We start from the raw sequence: 15,621 nt of genomic DNA on the forward strand, positions 1-15,621 counted from the left end.
CAGAGCAGAGGCGTCTTCTGAAGATTCCGATGATGAGCTAAGAAGAGGAATGCCAGGGATATGCATATATAATTAGATAGAATGAAATAGCAGACCAAAAAAAATAACGGGGGGATACACACACTCACACCTGCCCTCGATATTTTCTTTATGTCCATATGGAGCGTTGTGGCCCAGCGGATTAGTCTTCTGACTTTGAAACAGAGGTCGTGGGTTCGAATCCAAGCCATTGCGTAATTTCCTTCAGCAAGAAATTCATCCACATTGTACTGCACTCAACCCAGGTGAGGTGAATGGGTACCTGGCAGGAATTTATTCCTCGAAATGCCACTGCGCTGTAAAAGGCTGCGGGGCTATAAGGCCAGGGTAATAATATCCAAGTCCTTTGGAAGCGCAAAGGGACGTTATCAGATAATGTGATATGCGCTATACAAGAACTGCGTTATTATTATTATTATTTATGTCCACTTATTTATGCCTAAGATTATTAGATGATTTCTACTCAAAGAATGCACCGTGTCAAATATTTCCTAAACATGCTTAAGAAAAGGAGTAGGCCTGATCATAATCCTCGCTCGTTTCACTCGCTTGACCAATACTTGTCTTGTCAGTCATCCGGGTCAAAGTGTTGCACTATTGATTCATTCCGTATAATGCGCAGCAGGGCCGTAGTCTGCAGGCACAGACCCTGATTGAAACTTTGATCAATAAGTGTGTCTCCATATAAAGACTAGCAGTACAGGAGGCATGAGTAGGCTGCAATTCAGACCCTTTACTTGAGTGAAGGGTTTGCACAGCAGGCTAGCAGGGCCCCGTATAGCAAAAATGTTAGCGATTGATCGCTAATTTAAAAGAACAATTCTGAATCTCTATACTGAGCAAAATGCGCATGCAGCGATGGTCTTGATAGGCCGTTACACTTAGCAATTATCGCTAACGTTTGTGACCGGTCGTATATTGTGAAATATCAATATCAATTTTGATGCCCCCCCCCCCACCAAAAAGTCTCACCACAATTTAAAAAGTTCTGCACGTCTAAACAACAGAAGCATCAGTGGCGTACTTAGGATTTTCCACAGGGGGGGGGGGGCAAATTCGTCCGCCAAAAAATTTGACAAGCCAAAAAAAAAAGTCTTCAACCACAAATAAAGGATTTCGTACCAGAAAAAAAATTGACAAGCGAAAAAAAAAATAAAATAAAAAAGGTCTTCAACCACAAATAAAGGATTTCGTACCAGAAAAAAATTTGACAAGCAAAAAAAAAAAAAAAAAGGTTTTCAAGACTCGTCAGGGGGGCAGGGATATGTCCCTTGCATGGGTTGTGACTCGTCAGGGGGGCAGTCTGCCCCCTCTGCCCCCCCCCCGTAGGTACGCTAGTGAGAAGCATCATCATACGATAAGAAAACAGGGGATATTGACAGGGGCGTAGGTGCGGGGGAGGCCCGGAGGGACCAGTCAAATGTATTGCTGTACACATGCGTGACCTCCCCCCCCCCCCCCCCAAAAAAAAAAAAAAAAAAAAAAAAAAAAAAAAAAACGCGTTTGAAGGGGTGTTTTTTCAGTTTTGGACGTGGGCCGCGCGTGCACTCGTCAAGGGTATCAAAAACATAGATTTTCAAGAAAAAAGATGGTTTTGATAGACTGGTCAATGGTCAATCGCGGGATCAAACGTATTTAGGGTATTTTTTATTTTAAGACTAGCAAAACGTGTTTAGGGTATGTTTTTCCCCCAAGCTTTTTCCCCGGGGTTATATTCTGGCGACAACTTGTTTATGGGCCAAATGTGTAAATAAAGCCCGCGGAAAACTTGTTTAGGGGGGTGTTTTGCACACAGAGAAAAAACTCGTTTAGGGGGTGTTTGGAAATAATTTGGTCACGCATGTGTACAGCCAGTGGCGGACCGTGACCCGGAGGATACAAAGCATTGGAGGGGCACAGCATTGTTCACAAAGAATACAGTGCCCCTCCAATCATTTGTCTCCTTCGGGTCACGGTCCGCCACTGTGTACAGCAATACATTTGACTGCCCCCCCCCCCCCGGGGAAGGGGTTTGTGGCACGTGCACAACACCCCACTAATTTGTGTGTCCCGCCCACAAAATAATGAAGGAAAGAACAGAAAAAGGATAGAGAAAGAATGCAGCGGGTGACTAAAAGGAGGAAGAAAAGTGAATGAAATAAATGAAATAAGAGGGGATGATGGAAAAATAGAAAACTTTCAGGTCACTGTATAAAAATAAAATCTTTCTCTCACATTTTTATATCCTGCTCGAGAGGATTACATGGGACTTAAAATATCCCGTTTTCCATAGTTGATTATTGACATGCATTATACAATAAAATATTCTGCACGCGATTTGTGTTTTTTTTCCCATTATCATATTCAGCAGATCGACACGCATCCATTTACAAAAAGTGCAGAATGTTGAATAATATTTGATTTGTGCGTTACGTATCCTTTCTATAGATTCACACAAAAAGGTCCTTTTTTCATTATGTCAGTGGATCTTTTTCTCCCAATAACGCTTTGCATTCGCTTGAATTGTTAAGTAAGATATGTAGCCTATTACATTCACGATTTCAAAGAGCGTTTAGAATGTCCCGTTAATGGCCCCTCAAAACATCAGCTCCTACGTCGGGATTCTACATAATATCTTCACCACAAATCTCCTTAATGTTAAAAGCTTAAAACATTCCCTCAAGTTTTGGTCAGTAGGCCAATAAAAGAAATTGAAAAAAATGAGCAAAAAAACAGCTCGCGCTTTGCATTATTATTATCATTATTATTATTATTATTATATACAAAACGTACGTATTCTTTTATTGAAAATATCTAGTTTCAGAATCAGATACATATATATATTTAAAAAAATCTTTGCTCTGCGCGTTCACATCAATCGTTTACTGAAAATGAAATACCATTATTATCATTATTATTATTATTATTGTTATTATTATTATTATTATATACAAAACGTACGTATTCTTTTATTGAAAATATCTAGTTTCAGAATCAGATACATATATATATTTAAAAAAATCTTTGCTCTGCGCGTTCACATCAATCGTTTACTGAAAATGAAATACCATTATTATCATTATTATTATTATCATTATTATTATTATTATTATTATCATTATATACAAAACGTACGTATTCTTTTATTGAAAATATCTAGTTTCAGAATCAGATATAATTATATATATTAAAAAAATATCTTTGCTCTGCGCGTTCACATCAATCGTTTACTGAAAATGAAATACCAATCCTGACAATGATTACATAAAGTACATCAGGCCTGCCGTTCTTGGGTCGAAATTTCAACGGGGATAGGAATGTACAATGATATTGTGTGCATGACTCAGCATTATCCATAATTCCTATATGGAAATCGCATTTAGTCACGCAACTCAAGAGATCATCCTCATTGCCATTTTTTTTTTTTTGGCCTCCAGTTCTGGACTGAAAACGTTGCAGTTTACACAGCCGTCCAATACGTTTTATGCTTCACACACCATTTCAGTTCACAAGTTCATTGCCGTGTTTACATACTCTATCGTTTCTATTGGTACACAAAGTACGCAACAAACTCACAGCTCCATTGACCAATCAAAGGGCTCGATTGCCTGGCGAGTTCGAATGACGTGATCATGATGTCATCCCGAATCCCCGCTTACGAATTTTGACGTCATATTTTCTGCAGGGCGACGTAACGATATCTAGTAGTGCCGTGTGTTTTGGCAATAAAAACAATAAAGCGAGTGCGTATGGGTTACGAAGGTTAAAATCCATATGCCTTCGTAAACAGCTGCTGCACATATTGAAATTTAAGCCATTTTCTACCCTTATAAAGATAATAGATATATTTTTATAAAGATTACGCGGAAACCCCGTTCATGAGGAAACAAAAAATAGAAACATTGCGACTTTGGTTTTTTAAAATGCAGGTGTTCTTTACAATCAGCCTTGAAATTTGTTACTTGAAGTAAATACAGGGGTAGACCTGTTAAGGTCAGGATGATTTCCGATTACAGTCTCTCTCCCAGGGTGGAAAGAGAACGAGAAATATGGTAAAAGACAGAAGGAGATAGAGAGAGAGAGAGAGAGAGAGATGCTGTTTTAATACTAATTGGTGTTGTATAAACACCTATCTGGTGTTTGACCAAAACGAAACTGGTGTTGTTTAACACTTCTCTGGTGTGGACATATATACATGTAGATACCGGGCCGGTGTTAAATCAACACCGGTGTGTTTGCAGTGTTCTTGTTTACAACCAGAATTGAGGTCACCATAATACTGAAAGGACATAATAACAAATCTATGAATACAAATTTATCTGCACAATACTATGAATATTTTTTTTGAAACGGTAGAGCCGCCAGGATATTTTGTAGGGGGGGGGGGGGGTGGGCAAGATGACAAAAACATGACATCATATACGGCCAGACCTTTTTCAAGTCCATTAAATTCTTTATTCCATTTCCATTCAAAACAAAATACAAAATAATATAAATCAGATACAATTTTACAGATAAACATTCTAACTTCGTTAAAAAAAAGTATGAAATTGAGCATAAATGGAAATGGAAGCAAAGCTTGTGAAGTGTGGATCCCCTCGGAAATGAAAAAAATATATATATTGTCGACTTATTAATATATGCGTATATATACAGGAAAGAAAAAAAGAGAAGGAACAAAAAGGTCGAAACCAAATTGATGTAAACATAATCATTTTGAATTACTGACCAAATGCAAAGCTAGTCACACAAAGAGGTCTCCGCTATGAAGGATATATTGCGCAATAGATAGAAGAAAAAGCAGAAAGAGAGAGGGAATAACAAGACATAGAAGACAAGACAAAACAAGAGACAGGACAAGACAAGATAAGAACATAATAAGTAAATAAATAAGAAAAAAAGGAGGAAAGGTCAGTCAGAATGGGGAAGGGCTGACCACAGACCAGCTTGACCTGGTGAAATAACAAAATATGATTTTATCAGATAAAAAAGATAAAAACAATAAAAATGCAAAATGTAAGGATGATAATCAAGACAATGAAATGTTAGATCCGTTCCGAAGAATTATAGGAATGAAGCAGGATAAGTTTGAGTTAAATGCATTTCAATAGACACTGTCTTTAACATTATTAGGAAGGGAGTTCCAGAATTTAGGACTGACCGTTGAATATGAATGTATTTTGGGCCAGTAAAGTTCTGTAAAGTGATATATGAAATTCGTCGATGTCCCGTGGGGTAGTTATGGTAAATTTTTATTTGATTTTATCATAACTTTTTCTATCTTCACTCTTCTTTCTTCATTGGTCTTTCTTTCTTTCTTTTTTCTTTATTATTTATACTTACTTTACTTCTTTCTTTGTCTCTTTATTTCTTTAGTTTCTTTCATCCTTCGTCACGATCCTTCCTTTGTTCTGTCTTTCTTTCTTTCTTTCCCTCCCCTCTTTTTCTCATCTTTTCACGGATTGAAACCATATATGGGGCGTTCCCTTCGTCCCCTGCCCCCCCCCCCCCCACCTGTGGCATCGTCCCTGTTTGTACATAATGAATTTGTCATAGACTTCCAGTCATGCTTGATTGTACAATAGAAATAATAAAAAAATATATTGGCAAAGGCTTGAGGAAAATCCATACAAGAATAACAAAAAGTTATTAGAATTTTAATTATTTGATTCGTGACGTCATGTGCGAGCAGCTTATATCGAATGGTATAAAATTAATGAAATGCCATTTTGTCAGAAAATTGAAAACGGTTTTTATTGTACCTTCAGCATATCAATACACAGATGATTTCACACCCGCTCCTAAAAAGAAAATAAAAAATAAGTCATCATGAACCATTTAAAAAAAAAGAAATTTATGCATTTTATATTACATAACATATCGTGGGGCAGCTGCTCGTTTATGACGTCACAAATCAAGAACTTGAAATTCTAATAACTTTCTTAATCTTTAATGGATTTGCCTCAAACCTTCACCAATGTTTTATTATTATTATTATTTGCTATTTTCGTCAGGGTGAACTTCCCCTTTGAAGGCCACAGACCGGTTGCATTTGTTATGTTGTCGAAAGGTAATGACGTCACACAGGCTAAATGCTAACACATATCACTCTCTTTCCACGCATTCTCTTCGTGTATTTTTTTTTCTTGCCAACGCAATGCTGACATTATTTGTCACGGTGCGTGGTTTTTTATTTCTATAAAAATGATCTTTAGAAAGAGGACTATTTGAAACACAATATTATAGCCGAGAATGATACACGGATTTAATATTGATTGATATCAGTGCCACGTGCCATAAAACTTGTTATATTAACACGGTCGTAAGCAGTAACAGTTTAAAGGACAAGTCCACCCCAACAAACAATTGATTTGAATAAAAAGACAAAAATCCAACAAGCATAAAAACTAAAAATTTCATCAAAATCAGATGTAAAATAAGGAAGTTATGACATTTTAAAGTTTCGCTTAATTTCACAAAACAGTTATATGCACACCCTGGTCGGTATGCAAATGAGGAGACTGATGACATCATCCACTCACTATTTCTTTTGTATTTCATTATATGAGATATGAAATATTCTAATTTTCTCCTCATTGTCAAGTGAAACAGTGATTAATTCCTCCCTAAACATATGGAATTAGCCTTGTTTAATAATATATGGTTCAGTAATTTAAAGTCGGTCCCTATGGTCAAATATGTAAAAAATGAAATATTGTATAATTCAAACAATAAATAACAAAAGAAATACTGAGTGATGGACATCATCGACTAACTCATTTGCATATCACTGTTTTGTGAAAAATAAGCGAAACTTTAAATGTCATAACTTTCTTATTTTACATCCGATTTTGATGAATTTTTCAGTGTTATGCCAATTCGATTTTTCTCTACTTATTCAAATCAATTTTTTGCTGGGTTGGACTTGACCTTTAAAGGCACTGAAATCGTTTAATCTGATTGGGTAATAGTAGGGGGGCCTACATTTTGTTATTATAATAGAAAATTGTGTATTTGTTATTATAACAAGTATTGATGAAACTTTTTATTTTCTTTTTCTTCTTCTTCCTCTTCTTCGTCTTCATTTTTTTTCTTCTTCTTCTTTTCTTCTTCTTCTTCTTCTTCTCCTCCTCCTTCTCTTTCTTCTATATTGTCCTTCTCTTCTTCTTAATACAATACGATACAATATAAGTATTTATAGATTGTATCACAGCGCTTTACAAAATGAGCAAAATATATTTTTTTTTATGAAAAAAAGTAATACATAGGCCTACATAAATAACAAGGAAGTTAACTATTCTTCATTTTCTTCTCGTTTTTCATCAGATTATAGATTAAATTTATCATAGTTTTGATACTTGTCTGATCCCCCCATCCCTCTCTATCTTCCCCTCTCTCTACCCCCCCCCCCCCCCCCTCTCTCTCTCTCTCAATTCAAATCACTCTGCGACAGAATGTGCATTTAATGAAATTTAAACCTACTTTGAAATCATCATAATTCTAAAAATCGAAGGATAGGGGGGAAAGGGGGTGAATTCCACATCTAAATCCACATATTGTCTCCAAATAGTACATCGTTATAAAGTTAGGTATCAAAATAGGAAATAATGAAATTAAATACCACTTACACCCACTTAACAGATATGCCTGCAGCTGCATTTTTGCTGTTATAGTGACGTCACAAACTTAGATATTTACGCATACCATAGGATCGACCCACCAGCATACGTCTGCTCTAACAATCGACATTTCTATTTATTTTTTAAAGTATCCACATATATATTTATCATGTCTATTCACTAGCGTACCTACGGGGGGGGGGGGCAGGGGGGCACTCTGCCCCCCCCCTGACGAGCCACAACCTATACAAAAGACATATACCTGCCCCCCCCCTGACGAGCTTAAAAGACCTTTTTTGCCCCCCCTGACGAGCTTGAAGACCTTTATTGCCCCCCCCCCCCCTGGATGAGCTTGAAGACCTTTTTTTTTTTTTTTTTTTTTTTTTTTTTTTTTTGCTTGTCAATTTTTTTTTGGTACGAAAAAACCTTCATTTTTTTTAATTGAAGACCTTTTTTTTTGCCGATTTTGCCCCCCCTGTGGAAAATCCTAGGTACGCCACTGTGTCTATTTCAAAGGTACATTGTGCTGCAACCAGCCATTCATAGGATACCAGGTCGTCGAAGCAAACCGGGGGTTGGGTAAATTCTACCGATGTATTTTGTTTGCATATTTTGTTTATTTGTTTTGCCTCCATCCTTTTAACTGGATATGTGATTTAAACCGAATATAAAAAAACAACTAATAACGATAGTTATACAATATATCTACGTCATCATGGGCGTCATGCAATATAACTATTGTTTGGATCGGGGGAGGGAGGGGGGGGTCAGGCTTGAGGGCATATTTTTCTTATGCAGTCATGCATTTGAGTCGTGTGCCTCTGTGTTCGGGATGTGTTTGTGTTTCAAATTGTCGGATTACTGCTTATATACCCCCGCCACCGTCCCCACTTCGCCTCCCCCCTTCCTTGCGATCCAAAGCGAAATACGCCAGGGTAATACAATCCCGAAGTCCCGGATCATAAAAATTAGTCATGTCTGGACGATAGACCGAGGGGCTCTGTCGTGCACGGGTGATATTCAACACTTTAAACAATGCAATACACGTCAAATACAACGTCAAAATATGACGTAAGTAGTAATGCTGTTTCCCAATCCTTTACGAGCATTGCACAGAATCGTTGCGGAGTCATTATGGTCATGGTATAGTACGAGAATTATCGTGTACGGATTCTTGCGTACCCGGATAGTTTCCAACTTTCAGCCAATCAGCGTTCAGTGTACTGGTGACCGCCTGTGCATTGAGGTACGCCACGTGTACAGTGAAAGAACCAACATGACCAAAGGCTTCAATCAATCAAACACACAAGCCCTTCGGATTGTCTCCGTCACGATACATCATTGTGACGTAAAAGAAACGCTTTTCTGACTACTACATGTATTCAAGGCGTTGGTCATTATTGTACGATAGTAACGCGAACATAGGCCTGTTACAATGGACAATTTGCAAAATGGAATTGAAAATTATATGAAATACAAGAATTCAATATTTTTAACAGAATCAAAGCAGTAATTGATAAATAATAATTAATAGCAATTCTTGTGTACCCAGGGTAGCCACTTCAGCTCTTGCTGAACTGGGCTTCGTCTTACAAAGAGTTACAACTGATCCAATCAATCGTAACTCTATCATGTCTATGGAGATCCATCAGTGTCATAATTTCTTCTACAGGAAATTTGTAAAATGTCATTTGTAAACAAAAAAGAACACACCAAATTGTCAAGAAATCAATGAATTTACGGATAAACATTCATATCTAGAAAAATGTTTCAACAAACAAGCATTTTATATGTTGACGTTGCTGGCCGTCCACAGTTGTGATTGATCGGATCAATCTCAACTCTCTGTTCTCCCAGCGGGTCCTGCACAACGTGATATGTTGATCTTATTACCACCCTTCTCCATTCTAATTATGACGAGCGCCTTACAAGAAGGCAGAAGGCCATATTTTTATAAGTCTTTTTTGTAATAAGTGTGGTGTCTAGCTGTGACACAACATTGATATAATCGTTTCTGTTATATGCAATAGGGTGTAGCGACTGAGTGAGAAAACTTCATAATTTTCGAAGTTGAAACTTCGCAGTTGGTATACTGACTTACTATACATGTAGATTACGCAGAGAGTATTGCAATGAAACGGGTCTGAAATTGAGAGGAATTATTTTAGCTGGTGAAACTATTATATTTTGGCACACTTATCAGACAGTATTGCTCTACAAATATAATTACATGATGCAACGCTTAAAGTTCGCTTATGTCTGTAGAAGATGTTTGGAAGAAAAAAAAATCAGCTTTCACTTGATTTTTTACCATGAAAATTAGGCTACCCTCTGCGGCATTTATCAACGATTTGACCCGGTCTAGCTTTGCTGACGTACATGATAAATAATCGGGTCACATTTTATTTATTTTATTCATACGTAAGCAAAACTAGACCCGGTAACATTGGTGATTGAAAATGCGCTGTCATGGATATCTGAAAATCGTGGGAAATGACGAAACCTGGATATATATTTAATTTGGTGTTGTCTTGTTGATTTTTGTGAAAATCACCAACAATCAATCTGATTTATTTTCATTTGGTCTACTGCCAATTGGTCCAATTGCCAACTCGACTATCATTTGGTTTACCATCAGTTCGTCCACTATCCAAACAGTCTAATTGTCATTTAGTCCATATACCATTTGGTCTAATTCTTGGACTAAGTGTTGATTGGGCGAAATGAGTGAAAATAAATGGGTATTAGAACACTTGGTTATGAGACGAACTGATGATAAGACAAAGTGCATTTGCACCAAGAGTTACTGGACTAAATGGTTCTTAGACGAAATGTTGATGGACGGGATGGCATTTGAATGAATGAAGGTAGACTATGCGGGAATTGGACGAGATGGCGATTTACCATTTGTTGGGTTGGTTCTCAATTGTGTGTAAGACAATGAGTCAATCTCATCAATCAAACTAATTTACGTAAGTCGGCTTGTATTAATCATGGACCTACTTGGTCCATGTATAAATACAGGATATCCTTCAGACGTTCGCCGAAGTCCGTCGACCCTTCGCTGTTACCCGGGGTGTAATTAATAGTTTCTATATATAGGCCTAATTATGACACAAGTCCATACTTTAAACGAACATCAAGCAAGCTCTGACAAACGATACTTTTTGGAGAGTTTACTGAAAGGACATGGAAAACAGGAAACTAAAAACAGCCAAAATTGGGAAAGGCGTGATGTTGCATTACAGGGGGCACCAAGGGACCAGCCCAAGCCCTTTTTTTCCAAGTAGAAGAAGAAGAGGCAATAATTGGAGAAATAAGATTATTAAGATTATATTACTGTATCGAACAGTAATATAATAATGTATTATGATTATAATGTATAATATACTCTGATTTATGTATCATGTAATAATGTAAATTTAACCTGCCGGCCTACCTAATAGGTTGCCGGGCCTGGTTCTTGTTATTCTTGATCTTTAATAAAGACATGATGTACTACTACGAATGGAAGGCTTAAAATGTGGAGGAAGTTTTTGTTGTTGTTGTTGTGTGGGAGGAGACGATCAATGAAATTTGTTGCTGTTGTTGTTGTTGTAGTAAGCAAATAAAGTAGGTGTTACGATGCCAAAAGAGCGGTATAGTTTGGGTTAAACAAAAACTAAAAATCACTGCAGAAAATGCCACAAAAATAACAGGTAACAAGTTAGGAGAAGACATTACATGAAGATTAAACATTTCACAAATTCAAAGTAAGAATAGGCAATAAAATGTGACTCAAAGGCCATGCAAGGTTGATTGAGAGAGATTTAAAAAGTAGAATTAGTGATAATGACGACAATGGCGATGTTGTTGTTATTGTTGATGATAGAGAGGATGATGATGATGAGGAGTAGGATGACGATGATGATAATGGTGACGATGATGATGAAGATAAACTACGACGATGATGATGGTGATGATGATGACAATATGATGATGATGACGATGATGATAATGGTGATGATGATCATAAAGATGACGACGATGATGGTGATGGTGATGATGACGACGATGATGATGATGATGGTAATGATGATGATGATGATGAAGATGATGACCGTGACGACGAAGATGATGATGATATTGTGGTGGTGGTAATAATAATCATGAGCAGTAACACGCCACCTCTCCTAAATCTAAATGTTGACCCTGGCTTACAATATTTCGCCAGACGTTGATGACGTCATAACGAGGCATACGCTACCACTGCGAGGGGTTGATGTGTTAAACGCTTCGTCATACCTAGAGGCGTAATTATTTCCAAATTGAAGAAAGTAATGCCTAATCAGGACACTGTTGGCTATGAATTACTCTTTTACATTCCGAGCGAGGTAATCCATCGTTGGGACGATGGCAAACCTGCACTTTGCTTGCCCATCTGGGCCCCGTTTCATAAAGAATTGTTTTTAACAACAAATGCAAAATTTCTATAACAAATTTACTATCAGCCAGTCAAATTGAATGATTTCAGTAGTTTTTAACTGATACTACAAATCTGTTATCACAACAAGTTTTATGAAACTTAAGCAAAGTTGAAAAAAGACGTATACAGCCATTAGTTCCGCTCGCTATCTAAATATTTAATTATAAAAATGTTTATTAGCCCAGCTACATTACATTATTAGTTTGAGGATGAAATGTACCCAAATGGAGAATACAATGTGCTTAGATAAGAAATTATATGAAGGTCTATAACATATCTAAAATTATATTCGTTATGCTTATTATTGTTTTTAATAGACTATGTTTGACCCGGCCATCCAAAATCTTGGTTAAGGTTGTCAAATTGCTTAAAATGTATTAGAATTTGAATTATTTAGACGATTTTTTTTTGGGAGGCGGACGGGGGGGGGGGGGGGGGGGGGTTGGTAGACCAACAACACCAAAAATACAGTGGAAATGGGAGACAATCTTTTGAAACCATGTAGACAATCACAACAGAGGGCGTTATCATGGTCGTATTGCATCTTCAAGAAGCCCTCTTCATGTTCACCGTTGTACTTCGGCTCCTTAACAAGTGGACTCGTTCCATCACAAATTTACTATCAGATTAAAGAATTTCAGTAGCTTTTAACTGTCATTGCAGATCACGCCATTTAACGTGTTAGGGCAAAAAAATGTGGTGATTTAATTTATGGCATATGGGTGCAAATTGTGGATTCTTTGTCATTTACAACTACAACGATCTTAGGAATCTCTTTTATAACATGTATGTTATAATGTTAGTTAATTGGGATTTGTTGATTCTTTGTCAAATACAACAACACTTCATGGCATCCCTTCTATGTTATGTCTCTCCTATTTATAATGAATTGGGTGATTTGAGCCCCTCCGGGCAATGGTATTTTTTTTCCCGGATGGCAATGACACTTTGGCAAAGGATATGAAATGTGTGTATTCCCTGTCATTTATGGTGTGCAAATATGGCTATGTACATTGCGGCCACTGATGTGCAGTACTCGTTATGCTAGTAATATCTGATATTGTTTATTTAGTAGCATTTGCGCATCAGAGTTACTGTAGGGTAGGTGGGGGGGGGGGGGTGTTGGTATCATCATCATCGATCATGCGTTCAAGGCTCTGACTTTTATGCAACCTCATTTTGACCATGGACCCTTCATGTTTTGACTAACATCGCGAGAGTCGGCGATCACTCGTCGTCATTCCAAAAGTCTATTAAACATTTTTTGTTCATTATAAAGCGATTAAACAATGACCGACCTGAACAAATATTGGAATGCTTTAGATCATGGGAGTTCCCACTTCCCAGTACCTTACGTAAAAACGGAGTAGTTTCGAAATTTTCTTTCTAAGAACGAATGAAAACGATAAAAAGAATCGTATATAATGACGTACGCGCCAAAGCAAACAGAGTTCCATGAAATTAAGGTTTTCGTCTAAACTCTTCCGCTTTTGTTTACCAACCAATAAATTCTTCATTATAGGCCTATCGTGGAATCTCAAATGAACAATGAAGAAGAAGAAGAAGAAAAAAAAAGACTGAGGAAAAGGAGGAGAAGAAGATAGAGGAGGAGGAGGAGAAGATGCACCTAAGTCGATCATTTCATAATTAAATAGTCTAAACAACTCATTTATTCTTCCTGTGTCTTTTCATTTTTACATTTATTAACCCTCTTCTTCTTCTTCTTCTTCTTATTTAATCTTCATCTTCTGAAATCTTCTTCATCATCTTCTTCATCATCATCATCTTCTTCTTCTTTCATCTTCTTCTTTTTTATAGACCTAATCATTGATCCCTATATCTACTTCTTTAGTCCCTGGTTAATATTATTGTTGTCGCTCGTTCTTATTCTTTTTTATTTTTATTGAAGTTCATGTCTTGTTGGTTCCTGTTTCCTTCCTCCTCTGCTAGCTGCATCTGCTGAACTGGCATTTACTCACTGCTATATCAACACCACCTCAATTTCACTTCAGAAAATGCAAAAGCGCCCAAATAAAAAGCTTGGTTGCTTCGCTCCGGCCCTCACACTTTTTAGTTTATTTGAACATTTTTACGAGTCTTAATTGCCCCCCCCCCCGGGAAGGGGGAGGGGGCTGGGGAATCTGAATACGGCCATGAACGGGGGTATTATATAACGCAGAAATTGTCTTGGTTTCTTCTGACTAAGGTTTTGATTCGGATGTTTCTGTACTCGTTTCTTTACTGATACCTTTTTATTGTCAGCGAATTGTAAGCGTTTGTTTTACCCCATTCAATGAGCAGTATAATAGTTTGTTTTAAAAATGAGGTCTACTCTATATATTGACACATGCAGGGATTTTAGAAGTTACAAATTGCGTTGCGGTTAGGGCCTACATAAGTCAAAACATACATGTAGATCTATGCTATGCATTCACGCATTCCTTCATTCCCTATCCAGTGATTTATACACTGGAAAATAACGACAAAATTGTTCATAATGTTATTCAAAGTTGCGTAATTCCATTATCTCGATTGGGGATGATTTGTCGTGTGGTTTCGATGTATTCCACGACCAACATCGGCGAACACGCCAGCGATTTATTCCACCACTGATCTCTTACACATCATTACTCCGTTTCCTAGGCAGCGACTTGCGTCATACGTCGGCACGTTTCCATGGTGACTAATAGGGCGCGCCACGCGAAGCTCCGCCTATGGTGGCGAGATTGCGTGGAGAACTGCGAAACGCTCACAGAGCGATAATTTATGGAAAGGGAAACAGTGAAACGTCCCAAGTCCACTGGCATTTTAAATTGATAATACGATTGTTAAGTATTATATATATCAGGAAGTATGTGTGCGCCTCGAGAGAGAGGGGGGGGGGGAGGGGGGGGGGAGAGGGGGGGGTGGCGAGACCTACATTAGGACCGAGGCCTCACGAACTGGGCATGTAATATGAAATTGAAAAGACAAACAAAAAATCCTGCAACATAAGTTTGCCCCTTTTTTGGCTAATGACATGTGTTATGTGAATTATATGCGAGTGAGTATGAGAGAGAGAGAGAGAGAGAGGGGGGGGGGGGGCAAAGGGGAAATAGAATAAGAGAGAGAGGGGGAGAGATGGAGAGAGAGATCCCCCAGAATGACGTCATAAATTTTGACGTACGGAGCATTCATACACAACACACGTTCAGCGAATAGGCATGTGCACACACACATACTGACGACACACACGTACTGATAATATATCATGCGAAATGGCATATCGACGGATATATTGATATACTTCATTTCGCTGGGCTGGCCCTGGCGAAAACTGTGAATTTTGCTTTGTATCTGTAACTTTTCTCTTTAAAGCTGTTTTTTCTCAAGTACAACGATTCTATGAATAGAATATCAGGACTGCTTAATCGTCAATCAAGAAGGAATTTAATTTTGATTTGAAAAACGTGTTATATTCTGTACTATCTACCGCTATTGCGCTGGATGCATGCATCCCTTCGTGACTGTCTGCATGTG

This window comes from Lytechinus pictus, chromosome 8 (genome assembly GCF_037042905.1).
Source record: "Lytechinus pictus isolate F3 Inbred chromosome 8, Lp3.0, whole genome shotgun sequence".
NCBI classification, from domain to species: Eukaryota; Metazoa; Echinodermata; class Echinoidea; order Temnopleuroida; family Toxopneustidae; genus Lytechinus; species Lytechinus pictus.